Source organism: Narcine bancroftii, chromosome 7, assembly GCF_036971445.1.
Source record: "Narcine bancroftii isolate sNarBan1 chromosome 7, sNarBan1.hap1, whole genome shotgun sequence".
Taxonomy (NCBI): Eukaryota; Metazoa; Chordata; class Chondrichthyes; order Torpediniformes; family Narcinidae; genus Narcine; species Narcine bancroftii.
Window position 1 is genome coordinate 124,378,481 of NC_091475.1, and position 20,173 is coordinate 124,398,653.

Genomic DNA, 20,173 nt, shown 5'->3' on the forward strand with positions numbered 1-20,173 from the left:
CCGCCTCTGATTCCCAGCCTCTGATTCCCAACCTCTGATTCCCCACCTCTGATTCCCCATATCTGATTCCCCGCCTCTGTTTCCCCGCCTCTGATTCCCCGCCTCTGTTTCCCCATATCTGATCCCCGCCTCTATTTGCCTGCATCTGATTCCCCGCCTCTGTTTCCCCATATCTGATTCCCCGCCTCTGAATCCCCAACTCTGATTCCCTGCCTCTAATTTCCCAGCTCTGATTCCCCGCCTCTGATTCCCCGCGTCTGATTACCGGCCTCTGATTCCCCGCCTCTGATTTCCCATCTCTGATTCACAACCTCTGATTCCCCACCTCTGATACCCCATATCTGATTCCCCGCCTCTGTTTCCCCGCCTCTGATTCCCCACCTCTGATTCCCAATATCTGATTCCCCGCCTCTGATTCCCCACCTCTGATTCCCCGCCTCTGATTCGCCAGCTATGATTCCCCGCCTCTGATTCCCCATGTTTGATTCCCTGCCTCTGATTCCCGGCCTCTGATTCCCCATCTCTGATTCACCGCCTTTGATTCGCCACCTCTGATTCCCCATATCTGATTCCCCACCTCTGTTTCCCCGCCTCTGATTCCCCGCCTCTGATTCCCCATATCTCATTCCCCGCCTCTGAATCCCCATCTCTGATTCCCGGACTCTGATTCCCCACCTCTGATTCCCTGCTTCTGATTCTGATTCCCTGCCTTTGATTCCCCATCTCTGATTCCGCACATCTGATTCCCTGCCTCTGATTCCCCATCTCTGATTCCCCATATCTGATTCCCCGCCTCTGTTTCCCCGCCTCTGATTCCCCGCCTCTGTTTCCCAAAATCTAAGTCCCCGCCTCTGATTCCCCAACTCTAATTCCCCACCTCTGATTCCCCAGCTCTGATTCCCCGCCTCTGATTCCCCGCATCTGATTCCCTGCATCTGATTCCAAGCCTCTTATTCCCTGCCTCTGATTCCCAACCTCTGATTCCCCACCTCTGATTCCCCATATCTGATTCCCAGCCTCTGTTTCCCCGCCTCTGATTCCCCGCCTCTGTTTCCCCATATCTGATTCCCGGCCTCTGGTTCCCCGCCTCTGATTCCCCGCCTCTGATTCACTGCCTCTGATTCCCCATCTCCGATTCCGCAAATCTGATTCCCTGCCTCTGATTCCCCGCCTCTGATTCCCCGCCTCTGATTCCCTGCCTCTGATTCCCAACCTCTGATTCCCCACCTCTGATTCCCCGTGTTTGATTCCCCGCCTCTGTTTCCCCGCCTCTGATTCCCCGCCTCTGATTCCCCAACTCTAATTCCCCGCCTCTGATTCCCCATATCTGATTCCCCGCCTCTGATTCCCCACCTCTGATTCCCCAGCTCTGATTCCCCACCTCTGAATCCCAGCCTCTGATTCCCAACCTCTGATTCCCCACCTCTGATTCCCCATATCTGATTCCCCGCCTCTGTTTCCCTGCCTCTGATTCCCCGCCTCTGTTTCCCCATATCTGATCCCCGCCTCTATTTGCCTGCATCTGATTCCCCGCCTCTGTTTCCCCATATCTGATTCCCCGCCTCTGAATCCCCAACTCTGATTCCCTGCCTCTGATTCCCCATATCTCATTCCCCGCATCTGATTCCCCATCTCTGATTCCCCATCTCTGATTCACCGCCTTTGATTCGCCACCTCTGATTCCCCATATCTGATTCCTCGCCTCTGTTTCCCCGCCTCTGATTCCCCGCCTCTGATTCCCCATATCTCATTCCCCGCCTCTGATTCCCCATCTCTGATTCCCGGACTCTGATTCCCCACCTCTGATTCCCGGCCTCTTATTCCCGGCATCTGATTCCGGCCTCTGATTCCCGGCCTCTGATTCCCTGCTTCTGATTCCCCATCTCTGATTCCGCAAATCTAATTCCCTGCCTCTGATTCCCCACCTCTGATTCCCCATATCTGATTCCCCGCCTCTGTTTCCCCGCCTCTGATTCCCCGCCTCTGTTTCCCCATATCTAAGTCCCCGCCTCTGATTCCCCAACTTTGATTCCCCACCTCTGATTCCCCAGCTCTGATTTCCCGCCTCTGAATCCCAGCCTCTGATTCCCAACCTCTGATTCCCCACCTCTGATTCCCCATATCTGATTCCCCGCCTCTGTTTCCCCGCCTCTGACTCCCCGCCTCTGTTTCCCCATATCTGATTCCCCGCCTCTGATTCCCCACCTCTGATTCCCCATCTCTGATTCCGCAAATCTAATTCCCTGCCTCTGATTCCCCACCTCTGATTCCCCATATCTGATTCCCCGCCTCTGTTTCCCCGCCTCTGATTCCCCGCCTCTGTTTCCCCATATCTAAGTCCCCGCCTCTGATTCCCCAACTTTGATTCCCCACCTCTGATTCCCCAGCTCTGATTCCCCGCCTCTGATTCCCAGCCTCTGATTCCCAACCTCTGATTCCCCACCTCTGATTCCCCATATCTGATTCCCCGCCTCTGTTTCCCCGCCTCTGATTCCCCGCCTCTGTTTCCCCATATCTGATCCCCGCCTCTATTTGCCTGCATCTGATTCCCCGCCTCTGTTTCCCCATATCTGATTCCCCGCCTCTGAATCCCCAACTCTGATTCCCTGCCTCTAATTTCCCAGCTCTGATTCCCCGCCTCTGATTCCCCGCGTCTGATTACCGGCCTCTGATTCCCCGCCTCTGATTTCCCATCTCTGATTCACAACCTCTGATTCCCCACCTCTGATACCCCATATCTGATTCCCCGCCTCTGTTTCCCCGCCTCTGATTCCCCACCTCTGATTCCCAATATCTGATTCCCCGCCTCTGATTCCCCACCTCTGATTCCCCGCCTCTGATTCGCCAGCTATGATTCCCCGCCTCTGATTCCCCATGTTTGATTCCCTGCCTCTGATTCCCGGCCTCTGATTCCCCATCTCTGATTCACCGCCTTTGATTCGCCACCTCTGATTCCCCATATCTGATTCCCCACCTCTGTTTCCCCGCCTCTGATTCCCCGCCTCTGATTCCCCATATCTCATTCCCCGCCTCTGAATCCCCATCTCTGATTCCCGGACTCTGATTCCCCACCTCTGATTCCCTGCTTCTGATTCTGATTCCCTGCCTTTGATTCCCCATCTCTGATTCCGCACATCTGATTCCCTGCCTCTGATTCCCCATCTCTGATTCCCCATATCTGATTCCCCGCCTCTGTTTCCCCGCCTCTGATTCCCCGCCTCTGTTTCCCAAAATCTAAGTCCCCGCCTCTGATTCCCCAACTCTAATTCCCCACCTCTGATTCCCCAGCTCTGATTCCCCGCCTCTGATTCCCCGCATCTGATTCCCTGCATCTGATTCCAAGCCTCTTATTCCCTGCCTCTGATTCCCAACCTCTGATTCCCCACCTCTGATTCCCCATATCTGATTCCCAGCCTCTGTTTCCCCGCCTCTGATTCCCCGCCTCTGTTTCCCCATATCTGATTCCCGGCCTCTGGTTCCCCGCCTCTGATTCCCCGCCTCTGATTCACTGCCTCTGATTCCCCATCTCCGATTCCGCAAATCTGATTCCCTGCCTCTGATTCCCCGCCTCTGATTCCCCGCCTCTGATTCCCTGCCTCTGATTCCCAACCTCTGATTCCCCACCTCTGATTCCCCGTGTTTGATTCCCCGCCTCTGTTTCCCCGCCTCTGATTCCCCGCCTCTGATTCCCCAACTCTAATTCCCCGCCTCTGATTCCCCATATCTGATTCCCCGCCTCTGATTCCCCACCTCTGATTCCCCAGCTCTGATTCCCCACCTCTGAATCCCAGCCTCTGATTCCCAACCTCTGATTCCCCACCTCTGATTCCCCATATCTGATTCCCCGCCTCTGTTTCCCTGCCTCTGATTCCCCGCCTCTGTTTCCCCATATCTGATCCCCGCCTCTATTTGCCTGCATCTGATTCCCCGCCTCTGTTTCCCCATATCTGATTCCCCGCCTCTGAATCCCCAACTCTGATTCCCTGCCTCTGATTCCCCATATCTCATTCCCCGCATCTGATTCCCCATCTCTGATTCCCCATCTCTGATTCACCGCCTTTGATTCGCCACCTCTGATTCCCCATATCTGATTCCTCGCCTCTGTTTCCCCGCCTCTGATTCCCCGCCTCTGATTCCCCATATCTCATTCCCCGCCTCTGATTCCCCATCTCTGATTCCCGGACTCTGATTCCCCACCTCTGATTCCCGGCCTCTTATTCCCGGCATCTGATTCCGGCCTCTGATTCCCGGCCTCTGATTCCCTGCTTCTGATTCCCCATCTCTGATTCCGCAAATCTAATTCCCTGCCTCTGATTCCCCACCTCTGATTCCCCATATCTGATTCCCCGCCTCTGTTTCCCCGCCTCTGATTCCCCGCCTCTGTTTCCCCATATCTAAGTCCCCGCCTCTGATTCCCCAACTTTGATTCCCCACCTCTGATTCCCCAGCTCTGATTTCCCGCCTCTGAATCCCAGCCTCTGATTCCCAACCTCTGATTCCCCACCTCTGATTCCCCATATCTGATTCCCCGCCTCTGTTTCCCCGCCTCTGATTCCCCGCCTCTGTTTCCCCATATCTGATTCCCCGCCTCTGAATCCCCAACTCTGATTCCCTGCCTCTAATTTCCCAGCTCTGATTCCCCGCCTCTGATTCCCCGCGTCTGATTACCGGCCTCTGTTTCCCCGCCTCTGATTCCCCATCTCTGATTCACAACCTCTGATTCCCCACCTCTGATACCCCATATCTGATTCCCCGCCTCTGTTTCCCCGCCTCTGATTCCCCACCTCTGATTCCCCATCTCTGATTCCGCAAATCTAATTCCCTGCCTCTGATTCCCCACCTCTGATTCCCCATATCTGATTCCCCGCCTCTGTTTCCCCGCCTCTGATTCCCCGCCTCTGTTTCCCCATATCTAAGTCCCCGCCTCTGATTCCCCAACTTTGATTCCCCACCTCTGATTCCCCAGCTCTGATTCCCCGCCTCTGATTCCCAGCCTCTGATTCCCAACCTCTGATTCCCCACCTCTGATTCCCCATATCTGATTCCCCGCCTCTGTTTCCCCGCCTCTGATTCCCCGCCTCTGTTTCCCCATATCTGATCCCCGCCTCTATTTGCCTGCATCTGATTCCCCGCCTCTGTTTCCCCATATCTGATTCCCCGCCTCTGAATCCCCAACTCTGATTCCCTGCCTCTAATTTCCCAGCTCTGATTCCCCGCCTCTGATTCCCCGCCTCTGATTACCGGCCTCTGATTCCCCGCCTCTGATTTCCCATCTCTGATTCACAACCTCTGATTCCCCACCTCTGATACCCCATATCTGATTCCCCGCCTCTGTTTCCCCGCCTCTGATTCCCCACCTCTGATTCCCAATATCTGATTCCCCGCCTCTGATTCCCCACCTCTGATTCCCCGCCTCTGATTCGCCAGCTATGATTCCCCGCCTCTGATTCCCCATGTTTGATTCCCTGCCTCTGATTCCCGGCCTCTGATTCCCCATCTCTGATTCACCGCCTTTGATTCGCCACCTCTGATTCCCCATATCTGATTCCCCACCTCTGTTTCCCCGCCTCTGATTCCCCGCCTCTGATTCCCCATCTCTGATTCCCGGACTCTGATTCCCCACCTCTGATTCCCTGCTTCTGATTCTGATTCCCTGCCTTTGATTCCCCATCTCTGATTCCGCACATCTGATTCCCTGCCTCTGATTCCCCATCTCTGATTCCCCATATCTGATTCCCCGCCTCTGTTTCCCCGCCTCTGATTCCCCGCCTCTGTTTCCCAAAATCTAAGTCCCCGCCTCTGATTCCCCAACTCTAATTCCCCACCTCTGATTCCCCAGCTCTGATTCCCCGCCTCTGATTCCCCGCATCTGATTCCCTGCATCTGATTCCAAGCCTCTTATTCCCTGCCTCTGATTCCCAACCTCTGATTCCCCACCTCTGATTCCCCATATCTGATTCCCAGCCTCTGTTTCCCCGCCTCTGATTCCCCGCCTCTGTTTCCCCATATCTGATTCCCGGCCTCTGGTTCCCCGCCTCTGATTCCCCGCCTCTGATTCACTGCCTCTGATTCCCCATCTCCGATTCCGCACATCTGATTCCCTGCCTCTGATTCCCCGCCTCTGATTCCCGGCCTCTGATTCCCTGCCTCTGATTCCCAACCTCTGATTCCCCACCTCTGATTCCCCGTGTTTGATTCCCCGCCTCTGTTTCCCCGCCTCTGATTCCCCGCCTCTGATTCCCCAACTCTAATTCCCCGCCTCTGATTCCCCATATCTGATTCCCCGCCTCTGATTCCCCACCCCTGTTTCCCCATATCTGATTCCCTGCCTCTGATTCCCCAACTTTGATTCCCAGCATCTGATTCCCCAGCTCTGATTCCCCGCCTCTGATTCCCCGCATCTGATTCCCTGCATCTGATTCCAAGCCTCTGATTCCCCGCCTCTGTTTCCCCATATCTGATTCCCGGCCTCTGGTTCCCCGCCTCTGATTCCCCGCCTCTGATTCCCTGCCTCTGATTCCACATCTCCGATTCCGCACATCTGATTCCCTGCCTCTGATTCCCCGCCTCTGATTCCCCGCCTCTGATTCCCTGCCTCTGATTCCCAACCTCTGATTCCCCACCTCTGATTCCCCGTGTTTGATTCCCCGCCTCTGTTTCCCCGCCTCTGATTCCCCGCCTCTGATTCCCCAACTCTAATTCCCCGCCTCTGATTCCCCATATCTGATTCCCCGCCTCTGATTCCCCACCCCTGTTTCCCCATATCTGATTCCCTGCCTCTGATTCCCCAACTTTGATTCCCAGCATCTGATTCCCCAGCTCTGATTCCCCGCCTCTGATTCCCCGCATCTGATTCCCTGCATCTGATTCCAAGCCTCTGATTCCCTGCCTCTGATTCCCAACCTCTGATTCGCCATCTCTGATTCACCGCCTTTGATTCGCCACCTCTGATTCCCCATATCTGATTCCTCGCCTCTGTTTCCCCGCCTCTGATTCCCCGCCTCTGATTCCCCATATCTCATTCCCCGCCTCTGATTCCCCATCTCTGATTCCCGGACTCTGATTCCCCACCTCTGATTCCCGGCCTCTTATTCCCGGCATCTGATTCCGGCCTCTGATTCCCGGCCTCTGATTCCCTGCTTCTGATTCCCCATCTCTGATTCCGCAATTCTAATTCCCTGCCTCTGATTCCCCACCTCTGATTCCCCATATCTGATTCCCCGCCTCTGTTTCCCCGCCTCTGATTCCCCGCCTCTGTTTCCCCATATCTAAGTCCCCGCCTCTGATTCCCCAACTTTGATTCCCCACCTCTGATTCCCCAGCTCTGATTCCCCACCTCTGAATCCCAGCCTCTGATTCCCAACCTCTGATTCCCCACCTCTGATTCCCCATATCTGATTCCCCGCCTCTGTTTCCCTGCCTCTGATTCCCCGCCTCTGTTTCCCCATATCTGATCCCCGCCTCTATTTGCCTGCATCTGATTCCCCGCCTCTGTTTCCCCATATCTGATTCCCCGCCTCTGAATCCCCAACTCTGATTCCCTGCCTCTGATTCCCCATATCTCATTCCCCGCCTCTGATTCCCCATCTCTGATTCCCCATCTCTGATTCACCGCCTTTGATTCGCCACCTCTGATTCCCCATATCTGATTCCTCGCCTCTGTTTCCCCGCCTCTGATTCCCCGCCTCTGATTCCCCATATCTCATTCCCCGCCTCTGATTCCCCATCTCTGATTCCCGGACTCTGATTCCCCACCTCTGATTCCCGGCCTCTTATTCCCGGCATCTGATTCCGGCCTCTGATTCCCGGCCTCTGATTCCCTGCTTCTGATTCCCCATCTCTGATTCCGCAAATCTAATTCCCTGCCTCTGATTCCCCACCTCTGATTCCCCATATCTGATTCCCCGCCTCTGTTTCCCCGCCTCTGATTCCCCGCCTCTGTTTCCCCATATCTAAGTCCCCGCCTCTGATTCCCCAACTTTGATTCCCCACCTCTGATTCCCCAGCTCTGATTCACCGCCTCTGATTCCCAGCCTCTGATTCCCAACCTCTGATTCCCCACCTCTGATTCCCCATATCTGATTCCCCGCCTGTTTCCCCGCCTCTGATTCCCCGCCTCTGTTTCCCCATATCTGATCCCCGCCTCTATTTGCCTGCATCTGATTCCCCGCCTCTGTTTCCCCATATCTGATTCCCCGCCTCTGAATCCCCAACTCTGATTCCCTGCCTCTAATTTCCCAGCTCTGATTCCCCGCCTCTGATTCCCCGCGTCTGATTACCAGCCTCTGATTCCCATCCTCTGATTCCCCATCTCTGATTCACAACCTCTGATTCCCCACCTCTGATACCCCATATCTGATTCCCCGCCTCTGTTTCCCCGCCTCTGATTCCCCACCTCTGATTCCCAATATCAGAAGCCCCGCCTCTGATTCCCCAGCTCTGATTCCCCGCCTCTGATTCGCCAGCTATGATTCCCCGCCTCTGATTCCCCGTGTTTGATTCCCTGCCTCTGATTCCCGGCCTCTGATTCCCCATCTCTGATTCACCGCCTTTGATTCGCCACCTCTGATTCCCCATATCTGATTCCCTGCCTCTGTTTCCCCGCCTCTGATTCCCCGCCTCTGATTCCCCATATCTCATTCCCCGCCTCTGAATCCCCATCTCTGATTCCCGGACTCTGATTCCCCACCTCTGATTCCCTGCTTCTGATTCTGATTCCCTGCCTTCGATTCCCCATCTCTGATTCCGCATATCTGATTCCTTGCCTCTGATTCCCCATCTCTGATTCCCCATATCTGATTCCCCGCCTCTGTTTCCCCGCCTCTGATTCCCCGCCTCTGTTTCCCAATATCTAAATCCCCGCCTCTGATTCCCCAACTCTAATTCCCCGCCTCTGATTCCCCATATCTGATTCCCCGCCTCTGATTCCCCACCTCTGATTCCCCAGCTCTGATTCCCCACCTCTGAATCCCAGCCTCTGATTCCCAACCTCTGATTCCCCACCTCTGATTCCCCATATCTGATTCCCCGCCTCTGTTTCCCTGCCTCTGATTCCCCGCCTCTGTTTCCCCATATCTGATCCCCGCCTCTATTTGCCTGCATCTGATTCCCCGCCTCTGTTTCCCCATATCTGATTCCCCGCCTCTGAATCCCCAACTCTGATTCCCTGCCTCTGATTCCACATATCTCATTCCCCGCATCTGATTCCCCATCTCTGATTCCCCATCTCTGATTCACCGCCTTTGATTCGCCACCTCTGATTCCCCATATCTGATTCCTCGCCTCTGTTTCCCCGCCTCTGATTCCCCGCCTCTGATTCCCCATATCTCATTCCCCGCCTCTGATTCCCCATCTCTGATTCCCGGACTCTGATTCCCCACCTCTGATTCCCGGCCTCTTATTCCCGGCATCTGATTCCGGCCTCTGATTCCCGGCCTCTGATTCCCTGCTTCTGATTCCCCATCTCTGATTCCGCAAATCTAATTCCCTGCCTCTGATTCCCCACCTCTGATTCCCCATATCTGATTCCCCGCCTCTGTTTCCCCGCCTCTGATTCCCCGCCTCTGTTTCCCCATATCTAAGTCCCCGCCTCTGATTCCCCAACTTTGATTCCCCACCTCTGATTCCCCAGCTCTGATTTCCCGCCTCTGAATCCCAGCCTCTGATTCCCAACCTCTGATTCCCCACCTCTGATTCCCCATATCTGATTCCCCGCCTCTGTTTCCCCGCCTCTGATTCCCCGCCTCTGTTTCCCCATATCTGATTCCCCGCCTCTGAATCCCCAACTCTGATTCCCTGCCTCTAATTTCCCAGCTCTGATTCCCCGCCTCTGATTCCCCGCGTCTGATTACCGGCCTCTGTTTCCCCGCCTCTGATTCCCCATCTCTGATTCACAACCTCTGATTCCCCACCTCTGATACCCCATATCTGATTCCCCGCCTCTGTTTCCCCGCCTCTGATTCCCCACCTATGATTCCCCATCTCTGATTCCGCAAATCTAATTCCCTGCCTCTGATTCCCCACCTCTGATTCCCCATATCTGATTCCCCGCCTCTGTTTCCCCGCCTCTGATTCCCCGCCTCTGTTTCCCCATATCTAAGTCCCCGCCTCTGATTCCCCAACTTTGATTCCCCACCTCTGATTCCCCAGCTCTGATTCCCCGCCTCTGATTCCCAGCCTCTGATTCCCAACCTCTGATTCCCCACCTCTGATTCCCCATATCTGATTCCCCGCCTCTGTTTCCCCGCCTCTGATTCCCCGCCTCTGTTTCCCCATATCTGATCCCCGCCTCTATTTGCCTGCATCTGATTCCCCGCCTCTGTTTCCCCATATCTGATTCCCCGCCTCTGAATCCCCAACTCTGATTCCCTGCCTCTAATTTCCCAGCTCTGATTCCCCGCCTCTGATTCCCCGCCTCTGATTACCGGCCTCTGATTCCCCGCCTCTGATTTCCCATCTCTGATTCACAACCTCTGATTCCCCACCTCTGATACCCCATATCTGATTCCCCGCCTCTGTTTCCCCGCCTCTGATTCCCCACCTCTGATTCCCAATATCTGATTCCCCGCCTCTGATTCCCCACCTCTGATTCCCCGCCTCTGATTCGCCAGCTATGAATCCCCGCCTCTGATTTCCCATGTTTGATTCCCTGCCTCTGATTCCCGGCCTCTGATTCCCCATCTCTGATTCACCGCCTTTGATTCGCCACCTCTGATTCCCCATATCTGATTCCCCACCTCTGTTTCCCCGCCTCTGATTCCCCGCCTCTGATTCCCCATCTCTGATTCCCGGACTCTGATTCCCCACCTCTGATTCCCTGCTTCTGATTCTGAGTCCCCGCCTCTGATTCCCCAACTCTAATTCCCCACCTCTGATTCCCCAGCTCTGATTCCCCGCCTCTGATTCCCCGCATCTGATTCCCTGCATCTGATTCCAAGCCTCTTATTCCCTGCCTCTGATTCCCAACCTCTGATTCCCCACCTCTGATTCCCCATATCTGATTCCCAGCCTCTGTTTCCCCGCCTCTGATTCCCCGCCTCTGTTTCCCCATATCTGATTCCCGGCCTCTGGTTCCCCGCCTCTGATTCCCCGCCTCTGATTCACTGCCTCTGATTCCCCATCTCCGATTCCGCACATCTGATTCCCTGCCTCTGATTCCCCGCCTCTGATTCCCCGCCTCTGATTCCCTGCCTCTGATTCCCAACCGCTGATTCCCCACCTCTGATTCCCCGTGTTTGATTCCCCGCCTCTGTTTCCCCGCCTCTGATTCCCCGCCTCTGATTCCCCAACTCTAATTCCCCGCCTCTGATTCCCCATATCTGATTCCCCGCCTCTGATTCCCCAGCCCTGTTTCCCCATATCTGATTCCCTGCCTCTGATTCCCCAACTTTGATTCCCAGCATCTGATTCCCCAGCTCTGATTCCCCGCCTCTGATTCCCCGCATCTGATTCCCTGCATCTGATTCCAAGCCTCTGATTCCCCGCCTCTGTTTCCCCATATCTGATTCCCGGCCTCTGGTTCCCCGCCTCTGATTCCCCGCCTCTGATTCCCTGCCTCTGATTCCCCATCTCCGATTCCGCACATCTGATTCCCTGCCTCTGATTCCCCGCCTCTGATTCCCCGCCTCTGATTCCCTGCCTCTGATTCCCAACCTCTGATTCCCCACCTCTGATTCCCCGTGTTTGATTCCCCGCCTCTGTTTCCCCGCCTCTGATTCCCCGCCTCTGATTCCCCAACTCTAATTCCCCGCCTCTGATTCCCCATATCTGATTCCCCGCCTCTGATTCCCCACCCCTGTTTCCCCATATCTGATTCCCTGCCTCTGATTCCCCAACTTTGATTCCCAGCATCTGATTCCCCAGCTCTGATTCCCCGCCTCTGATTCCCCGCATCTGATTCCCTGCATCTGATTCCAAGCCTCTGATTCCCTGCCTCTGATTCCCAACCTCTGATTCGCCATCTCTGATTCACCGCCTTTGATTCGCCACCTCTGATTCCCCATATCTGATTCCTCGCCTCTGTTTCCCCGCCTCTGATTCCCCGCCTCTGATTCCCCATATCTCATTCCCCGCCTCTGATTCCCCATCTCTGATTCCCGGACTCTGATTCCCCACCTCTGATTCCCGGCCTCTTATTCCCGGCATCTGATTCCGGCCTCTGATTCCCGGCCTCTGATTCCCTGCTTCTGATTCCCCATCTCTGATTCCGCAATTCTAATTCCCTGCCTCTGATTCCCCACCTCTGATTCCCCATATCTGATTCCCCGCCTCTGTTTCCCCGCCTCTGATTCCCCGCCTCTGTTTCCCCATATCTAAGTCCCCGCCTCTGATTCCCCAACTTTGATTCCCCACCTCTGATTCCCCAGCTCTGATTCCCCACCTCTGAATCCCAGCCTCTGATTCCCAACCTCTGATTCCCCACCTCTGATTCCCCATATCTGATTCCCCGCCTCTGTTTCCCTGCCTCTGATTCCCCGCCTCTGTTTCCCCATATCTGATCCCCGCCTCTATTTGCCTGCATCTGATTCCCCGCCTCTGTTTCCCCATATCTGATTCCCCGCCTCTGAATCCCCAACTCTGATTCCCTGCCTCTGATTCCCCATATCTCATTCCCCGCCTCTGATTCCCCATCTCTGATTCCCCATCTCTGATTCACCGCCTTTGATTCGCCACCTCTGATTCCCCATATCTGATTCCTCGCCTCTGTTTCCCCGCCTCTGATTCCCCGCCTCTGATTCCCCATATCTCATTCCCCGCCTCTGATTCCCCATCTCTGATTCCCGGACTCTGATTCCCCACCTCTGATTCCCGGCCTCTTATTCCCGGCATCTGATTCCGGCCTCTGATTCCCGGCCTCTGATTCCCTGCTTCTGATTCCCCATCTCTGATTCCGCAAATCTAATTCCCTGCCTCTGATTCCCCACCTCTGATTCCCCATATCTGATTCCCCGCCTCTGTTTCCCCGCCTCTGATTCCCCGCCTCTGTTTCCCCATATCTAAGTCCCCGCCTCTGATTCCCCAACTTTGATTCCCCACCTCTGATTCCCCAGCTCTGATTCACCGCCTCTGATTCCCAGCCTCTGATTCCCAACCTCTGATTCCCCACCTCTGATTCCCCATATCTGATTCCCCGCCTGTTTCCCCGCCTCTGATTCCCCGCCTCTGTTTCCCCATATCTGATCCCCGCCTCTATTTGCCTGCATCTGATTCCCCGCCTCTGTTTCCCCATATCTGATTCCCCGCCTCTGAATCCCCAACTCTGATTCCCTGCCTCTAATTTCCCAGCTCTGATTCCCCGCCTCTGATTCCCCGCGTCTGATTACCAGCCTCTGATTCCCATCCTCTGATTCCCCATCTCTGATTCACAACCTCTGATTCCCCACCTCTGATACCCCATATCTGATTCCCCGCCTCTGTTTCCCCGCCTCTGATTCCCCACCTCTGATTCCCAATATCAGAAGCCCCGCCTCTGATTCCCCAGCTCTGATTCCCCGCCTCTGATTCGCCAGCTATGATTCCCCGCCTCTGATTCCCCGTGTTTGATTCCCTGCCTCTGATTCCCGGCCTCTGATTCCCCATCTCTGATTCACCGCCTTTGATTCGCCACCTCTGATTCCCCATATCTGATTCCCTGCCTCTGTTTCCCCGCCTCTGATTCCCCGCCTCTGATTCCCCATATCTCATTCCCCGCCTCTGAATCCCCATCTCTGATTCCCGGACTCTGATTCCCCACCTCTGATTCCCTGCTTCTGATTCTGATTCCCTGCCTTCGATTCCCCATCTCTGATTCCGCATATCTGATTCCTTGCCTCTGATTCCCCATCTCTGATTCCCCATATCTGATTCCCCGCCTCTGTTTCCCCGCCTCTGATTCCCCGCCTCTGTTTCCCAATATCTAAATCCCCGCCTCTGATTCCCCAACTCTAATTCCCCACCTCTGATTCCCCAGCTCTGATTCCCCGCCTCTGATTCCCCGCATCTGATTCCCTGCATCTGATTCCAAGCCTCTTATTCCCTGCCTCTGATTCCCAACCTCTGATTCCCCACCTCTGATTCCCCATATCTGATTCCCAGCCTCTGTTTCCCCGCCTCTGATTCCCCGCCTCTGTTTCCCCATATCTGATTCCCGGCCTCTGGTTCCCCGCCTCTGATTCCCCGCCTCTGATTCACTGCCTCTGATTCCCCATCTCCGATTCCGCACATCTGATTCCTTGCCTCTGATTCCCCGCCTCTGATTCCCCGCCTCTGATTCCCTGCCTCTGATTCCCAACCGCTGATTCCCCACCTCTGATTCCCCGTGTTTGATTCCCCGCCTCTGTTTCCCCGCCTCTGATTCCCCGCCTCTGATTCCCCAACTCTAATTCCCCGCCTCTGATTCCCCATATCTGATTCCCCGCCTCTGATTCCCCACCCCTGTTTCCCCATATCTGATTCCCTGCCTCTGATTCCCCAACTTTGATTCCCAGCATCTGATTCCCCAGCTCTGATTCCCCGCCTCTGATTCCCCGCATCTGATTCCCTGCATCTGATTCCAAGCCTCTGATTCCCCGCCTCTGTTTCCCCATATCTGATTCCCGGCCTCTGGTTCCCCGCCTCTGATTCCCCGCCTCTGATTCCCTGCCTCTGATTCCCCATCTCCGATTCCGCACATCTGATTCCCTGCCTCTGATTCCCCGCCTCTGATTCCCCGCCTCTGATTCCCTGCCTCTGATTCCCAACCTCTGATTCCCCACCTCTGATTCCCCGTGTTTGATTCCCCGCCTCTGTTTCCCCGCCTCTGATTCCCCGCCTCTGATTCCCCAACTCTAATTCCCCGCCTCTGATTCCCCATATCTGATTCCCCGCCTCTGATTCCCCACCCCTGTTTCCCCATATCTGATTCCCTGCCTCTGATTCCCCAACTTTGATTCCCAGCATCTGATTCCCCAGCTCTGATTCCCCGCCTCTGATTCCCCGCATCTGATTCCCTGCATCTGATTCCAAGCCTCTGATTCCCTGCCTCTGATTCCCAACCTCTGATTCGCCATCTCTGATTCACCGCCTTTGATTCGCCACCTCTGATTCCCCATATCTGATTCCTCGCCTCTGTTTCCCCGCCTCTGATTCCCCGCCTCTGATTCCCCATATCTCATTCCCCGCCTCTGATTCCCCATCTCTGATTCCCGGACTCTGATTCCCCACCTCTGATTCCCGGCCTCTTATTCCCGGCATCTGATTCCGGCCTCTGATTCCCGGCCTCTGATTCCCTGCTTCTGATTCCCCATCTCTGATTCCGCAATTCTAATTCCCTGCCTCTGATTCCCCACCTCTGATTCCCCATATCTGATTCCCCGCCTCTGTTTCCCCGCCTCTGATTCCCCGCCTCTGTTTCCCCATATCTAAGTCCCCGCCTCTGATTCCCCAACTTTGATTCCCCACCTCTGATTCCCCAGCTCTGATTCCCCACCTCTGAATCCCAGCCTCTGATTCCCAACCTCTGATTCCCCACCTCTGATTCCCCATATCTGATTCCCCGCCTCTGTTTCCCTGCCTCTGATTCCCCGCCTCTGTTTCCCCATATCTGATCCCCGCCTCTATTTGCCTGCATCTGATTCCCCGCCTCTGTTTCCCCATATCTGATTCCCCGCCTCTGAATCCCCAACTCTGATTCCCTGCCTCTGATTCCCCATATCTCATTCCCCGCCTCTGATTCCCCATCTCTGATTCCCCATCTCTGATTCACCGCCTTTGATTCGCCACCTCTGATTCCCCATATCTGATTCCTCGCCTCTGTTTCCCCGCCTCTGATTCCCCGCCTCTGATTCCCCATATCTCATTCCCCGCCTCTGATTCCCCATCTCTGATTCCCGGACTCTGATTCCCCACCTCTGATTCCCGGCCTCTTATTCCCGGCATCTGATTCCGGCCTCTGATTCCCGGCCTCTGATTCCCTGCTTCTGATTCCCCATCTCTGATTCCGCAAATCTAATTCCCTGCCTCTGATTCCCCACCTCTGATTCCCCATATCTGATTCCCCGCCTCTGTTTCCCCGCCTCTGATTCCCCGCCTCTGTTTCCCCATATCTAAGTCCCCGCCTCTGATTCCCCAACTTTGATTCCCCACCTCTGATTCCCCAGCTCTGATTCACCGCCTCTGATTCCCAGCCTCTGATTCCCAACCTCTGATTCCCCACCTCTGATTCCCCATATCTGATTCCCCGCCTGTTTCCCCGCCTCTGATTCCCCGCCTCTGTTTCCCCATATCTGATCCCCGCCTCTATTTGCCTGCATCTGATTCCCCGCCTCTGTTTCCCCATATCTGATTCCCCGCCTCTGAATCCCCAACTCTGATTCCCTGCCTCTAATTTCCCAGCTCTGATTCCCCGCCTCTGATTCCCCGCGTCTGATTACCAGCCTCTGATTCCCATCCTCTGATTCCCCATCTCTGATTCACAACCTCTGATTCCCCACCTCTGATACCCCATATCTGATTCCCCGCCTCTGTTTCCCCGCCTCTGATTCCCCACCTCTGATTCCCAATATCAGAAGCCCCGCCTCTGATTCCCCAGCTCTGATTCCCCGCCTCTGATTCGCCAGCTATGATTCCCCGCCTCTGATTCCCCGTGTTTGATTCCCTGCCTCTGATTCCCGGCCTCTGATTCCCCATCTCTGATTCACCGCCTTTGATTCGCCACCTCTGATTCCCCATATCTGATTCCCTGCCTCTGTTTCCCCGCCTCTGATTCCCCGCCTCTGATTCCCCATATCTCATTCCCCGCCTCTGAATCCCCATCTCTGATTCCCGGACTCTGATTCCCCACCTCTGATTCCCTGCTTCTGATTCTGATTCCCTGCCTTCGATTCCCCATCTCTGATTCCGCATATCTGATTCCTTGCCTCTGATTCCCCATCTCTGATTCCCCATATCTGATTCCCCGCCTCTGTTTCCCCGCCTCTGATTCCCCGCCTCTGTTTCCCAATATCTAAATCCCCGCCTCTGATTCCCCAACTCTAATTCCCCACCTCTGATTCCCCAGCTCTGATTCCCCGCCTCTGATTCCCCGCATCTGATTCCCTGCATCTGATTCCAAGCCTCTTATTCCCTGCCTCTGATTCCCAACCTCTGATTCCCCACCTCTGATTCCCCATATCTGATTCCCAGCCTCTGTTTCCCCGCCTCTGATTCCCCGCCTCTGTTTCCCCATATCTTATTCCCGGCCTCTGGTTCCCCGCCTCTGATTCCCCGCCTCTGATTCCCTGCCTCTGATTCCCATCTCCGATTCCGCACATCTGATTCCCTGCCTCTGATTCCCCGCCTCTGATTCCCCACCTCTGATTCCCTGCCTCTGATTCCCAACCTCTGATTCCCCACCTCTGATTCCCCGTGTTTGATTCCCCGCCTCTGTTACCCCGCCTCTGATTCCCCGCCTCTGATTCCCCAACTCTAATTCCCCGCCTCTGATTCCCCATATCTGATTCCCCGCCTCTGATTCCCCACCCCTGTTTCCCCATATCTGATTCCCTGCCTCTGATTCCCCAACTTTGATTCCCAGCATCTGATTCCCCAGCTCTGATTCCCCGCCTCTGATTCCCCGCATCTGATTCCCTGCATCTGATTCCAAGCCTCTGATTCCCTGCCTCTGATTCCCAACCTCTGATTCCCCATCTCTGATTCACCGCCTTTGATTCGCCACCTCTGATTCCCCGCCTCTGATTCCCCATATCTCATTCCCCGCATCTGATTCCCCATCTCTGATTCCCGGACTCTGATTCCCCACCTCTGATTCCCGGCCTCTTATTCCCGGCATCTGATTCCGGCCTCTGATTCCCGGCCTCTGATTCCCTGCTTCTGATTCCCCATCTCTGATTCCGCAAATCTAATTCCCTGCCTCTGATTCCCCACCTCTGATTCCCCATATCTGATTCCCCGCCTCTGTTTCCCCGCCTCGGATTCCCCGCCTCTGTTTCCCCATATCTAAGTCCCCGCCTCTGATTCCCCAATTTGATTCCCCACCTCTGATTCCCCAGCTCTGATTCCCCACCTCTGAATCCCAGCCTCTGATTCCCAACCTCTGATTCCCCACCTCTGATTCCCCATATCTGATTCCCCGCCTCTGTTTCCCTGCCTCTGATTCCCCGCCTCTGTTTCCCCATATCTGATCCCCGCCTCTATTTGCCTGCATCTGATTCCCCGCCTCTGTTTCCCCATATCTGATTCCCCGCCTCTGAATCCCCAACTCTGATTCCCTGCCTCTGATTCCCCATATCTCATTCCCCGCATCTGATTCCCCATCTCTGATTCCCCATCTCTGATTCACCGCCTTTGATTCGCCACCTCTGATTCCCCATATCTGATTCCTCGCCTCTGTTTCCCCGCCTCTGATTCCCCGCCTCTGATTCCCCATATCTCATTCCCCGCCTCTGATTCCCCATCTCTGATTCCCGGACTCTGATTCCCCACCTCTGATTCCCGGCCTCTTATTCCCGGCATCTGATTCCGGCCTCTGATTCCCGGCCTCTGATTCCCTGCTTCTGATTCCCCATCTCTGATTCCGCAAATCTAATTCCCTGCCTCTGATTCCCCACCTCTGATTCCCCATATCTGATTCCCCGCCTCTGTTTCCCCGCCTCTGATTCCCCGCCTCTGTTTCCCCATATCTAAGTCCCCGCCTCTGATTCCCCAACTTTGATTCCCCACCTCTGATTCCCCAGCTCTGATTCCCCGCCTCTGAATCCCAGCCTCTGATTCCCAACCTCTGATTCCCCACCTCTGATTCCCCATATCTGATTCCCCGCCTCTGTTTCCCCGCCTCTGATTCCCCGCCTCTGTTTCCCCATATCTGATTCCCCGCCTCTGAATCCCCAACTCTGATTCCCTGCCTCTAATTTCCCAGCTCTGATTCCCCGCCTCTGATTCCCCGCGTCTGATTACCGGCCTCTGTTTCCCCGCCTCTGATTCCCCATCTCTGATTCACAACCTCTGATTCCCCACCTCTGATACCCCATATCTGATTCCCCGCCTCTGTTTCCCCGCCTCTGATTCCCCACCTCTGATTCCCCATCTCTGATTCCGCAAATCTAATTCCCTGCCTCTGATTCCCCACCTCTGATTCCCCATATCTGATTCCCCGCCTCTGTTTCCCCGCCTCTGATTCCCCGCCTCTGTTTCCCCATATCTAAGTCCCCGCCTCTGATTCCCCAACTTTGATTCCCCACCTCTGATTCCCCAGCTCTGATTCCCCGCCTCTGATTCCCAGCCTCTGATTCCCAACCTCTGATTCCCCACCTCTGATTCCCCATATCTGATTCCCCGCCTCTGTTTCCCCGCCTCTGATTCCCCGCCTCTGTTTCCCCATATCTGATCCCCGCCTCTATTTGCCTGCATCTGATTCCCCGCCTCTGTTTCCCCATATCTGATTCCCCGCCTCTGAATCCCCAACTCTGATTCCCTGCCTCTAATTTCACAGCTCTGATTCCCCGCCTCTGATTCCCCGCGTCTGATTACCGGCCTCTGATTCCCCGCCTCTGATTCCCCATCTCTGATTCACAACCTCTGATTCCCCACCTCTGATACCCCATATCTGATTCCCCGCCTCTGTTTCCCCGCCTCTGATTCCCCACCTCTGATTCCCAATATGTGATTCCCCGCCTCTGATTCCCCACCTCTGATTCCCCGCCTCTGATTCGCCAGCTATGATTCCCCGCCTCTGATTCCCCGTGTTTGATTCCCTGCCTCTGATTCCCGGCCTATGATTCCCCATCTCTGATTCACCGCCTTTGATTCGCCACCTCTGATTCCCCATATCTGATTCCCCACCTCTGTTTCCCCGCCTCTGATTCCCCGCCTCTGATTCCCCATATCTCATTCCCCGCCTCTGAATCCCCATCTCTGATTCCCGGACTCTGATTCCCCACCTCTGATTCCCTGCTTCTGATTCTGATTCCCTGCCTTTGATTCCCCATCTCTGATTCCGCACATCTGATTCCCTGCCTCTGATTCCCCATCTCTGATTCCCCATATCTGATTCCCCGCCTCTGTTTCCCCGCCTCTGATTCCCCGCCTCTGTTTCCCAAAATCTAAGTCCCCGCCTCTGATTCCCCAACTCTAATTCCCCACCTCTGATTCCCCAGCTCTGATTCCCCGCCTCTGATTCCCCGCATCTGATTCCCTGCATCTGATTCCAAGCCTCTTATTC